Raw genomic sequence first — 2946 nt, 5'->3', positions numbered from 1 at the left:
GAGACACATTAAATAAATATGTAAATTACCCAAGACAGAATGGCTCAGCAGAAACGGAGGCTCCTTTAGTTGAACAGTTTTAGGGAAGGTATGTGTGCAAAGGTATCATGTCTGCTTAGAATAAATTTTGAGAAGAAATCAACTACAGGAAAGTCTAGAACAAAGGGTCTCTGGTGAGGTAGAGGAAAAAAAAGTGCAAAGGCCCGAGGAAAGAAATACTGTAGTTTCGGCTGCGAGTTAGTAAAGGAGAAGTTGTATTCTGACAATAACAGGAGACTGCTGGGGAGAATTGTGGAGGGGATAATAACTTGCATTTTAAAAGTCTCTGTGATCTGACGGGGAAAGGAGAACATTAGGAGGTAAGAGTTAAGCAAGGACATCAGCTGGGAAACCTTTCCTAGTGCAAGAGATGCTTGTGGCTTTTCCTCTGGGAAGTAAGGGAAAAGGAAAGCAAAACTATTCTTTGAAATAATCAATTACGGAATTGCCATATACTAAAGAAAAAACATTGTTTCATTTCTGATCCTTCAGGAAAGTTTTACAACAGAGGAGATCAGAGGGGCCATAGACAAGATTACTGCCAGTTTGTGGATTCATTTTTAGATGGCCGCACAGGACAACAGCCCGCCTCTGACCCACCAAAGAAGGTATGCTTTCCGACCATCCCAAGTAAAGGGTTTTGCAGATTAGCAAGGAAAGCAATCAGTTGACAAATGGCTACGGAACTGCTACTCTGTCACTAGGGGAAGAAGAAACTTGACTCTCAATTCAAGCTCATCTCTAGAAAAATTAGATATATAAATGTATTCTGAGAAAACTAAAATCTTTTCCAAGTTTCCAGCCCTCCTGTTATCCCAGTCAGTGTCCCTCACAGCTCCAGTCATTTGGGACATGCCTGAACATCTTCTTTGCTCCCCTAACAATTGTTTCTACCATACAAGGAAAAGATAGTAGTTTCCTTAAAATGATCTATATAAAAACAATTATAATAAGTCTGAGAAGTGAATATACTCAGCAAATTGCTAAAATACATATTAGCAGCAGGCTGTGTAAGTAGGACTGAAAATTTAACTCTTGTCTCAGCAGACCAGAATGGTGTACATTGTCCAGATCACTCAGGAAACACCTAATTATTTGAGGTTTTTAGTAACACGTTTTTTCCACGAACGCAAAAATACCAAGCCTCTTAAAAGATGCCTGTACAAGACACTTGGACATCAAGAGGCTGCTGAAACCACTCTTACAGTACTGACTTGCTAAGACAAATGCCAAGCTTTTAAGTCCTAGGGTCATTGTGTTTCTGGGTCAGTGTCAGATCCTCTATAATTACTAGTTTTCTCAATTGCTTTGCTTCATTCGGAGTCATCTTTACACTGAACAGCCTTATATCTGTGAATAGTGGGGGCAAAGATATGAAAGATCTAGTAAACTAAATAAACTCTTTTTTCCCTTAGGCTACTTCAGAGCCGTTTGTCAAGAACCTGTCCGATTTGGATAGGCGGTCATACCCAAATCAATTAAGTCCAGTGGTATGAATGTGGGACCACAATTCCTGGGAAATGGTAGCTGCAGCACAACTGTTTCCAAAGTGCTTCTGGTTCATTTTCACAAAAGGAAACAAAGAAACAAAGAACCGGTTGGAAATCCTATGGTGTTTGTCACTCTCACTCCAAGCTATTTGTTTACTGTGTATGAAAGTCTGCAGACTAACTGAGGGCAGCACTAGATGGTCATTGTTAGAAAAGATTTCTGAGACTATTTATCAGGTTTACAAAGCTATTTTAAGAAAGCAAGATATTATTAACATTAATAGTATAACATTTTTAGGGAAGCGGGCTCCCTATTCATATTTTAAGAGAACATTTGTATATTATTTATCACAACGTTGTTTTCAGATACTTTTATAACAAAATTAATGTCAAAAATCTTTAATATGCTTTATAGAAAGTATTTACTTTATTAATGTGTACATGTTGTTGGTGAGTTAATCCCATAAATCTCTACTTGGTTTAACTTACTGGATCAAATAATCTTCAGCATATATATGTGAGAGAAAGTGGTTCCAATATTTAAAATTATGTAAACTTCAATTTGTTAGCATCAGATGAACAGATTTTTTTAGTTTAAATAGTTACATATTCATGCTAACTTCTCCATAACCTACCAGCAAATTACTGAAAAGAAAAATCTATGTAATTTTATCTCAACCAAACAGCTGATAATCTGACATGTCAAATGATAAAATTTTTTTTATTCTGCACCCATAATATTACATCTAAAAATACTTTCTCAAACTCTTCCTTTTAACATTCTTTGAACGGTTCTATAGTTCTTTTCAAACTGTATGTAGATGTAACAAGAGAAGGCTGGGCCTGCTTGTTGGGGTTCTTGTGTGTGCAGTCAGCATGAAAAGACAATGCATGTGAGATGCAATTGTTCTAGAAGATATTATATATTTATACATTAAGGTCATGAATGAATGTATCAGAGGTTGCTTTGTGACACTGTTTACTCAACTTGTAACGAAACTCACTCATTTTCATGAAAAGGAGGGTACATATTTTTGGGAGGGAGCAAGAATATTATTGCCTGCCCTGAAAAGACTTTTCTCGAGGTGTATTTTCTATACACTTCAGTTTTATCAATGCTACATTTTGTACTTTCCAAGCAAATATATACTCTGCAATAAAAAGATGTAGGTTTTTAAAGTGATTTTTAAAATGTTCTGAATAGTTTGCCAATATGTAAATATACCTTTATCTGCATAAGGAAAATCAGAACATTAAGAGCTACCAAACCCCTACTGTGTTTACATTCTAAGTCAATCTAATATGTCATATACATTTTTTCCTGAATGGAAATCAATTTTATAAATTTTATTTGAAGACCATATACCAATAAGATGACTAGTTTCCTTATGTCTGAAATAATTAAAATACAAGACCA

This window comes from Myodes glareolus, chromosome 2, assembly GCF_982192425.1.
Source record: "Myodes glareolus chromosome 2, mMyoGla1.1, whole genome shotgun sequence".
Taxonomy (NCBI): Eukaryota; Metazoa; Chordata; class Mammalia; order Rodentia; family Cricetidae; genus Myodes; species Myodes glareolus.
The sequence above is the reverse complement of the archived record's forward strand: the minus strand, read 5'-3'. Positions refer to the sequence as shown.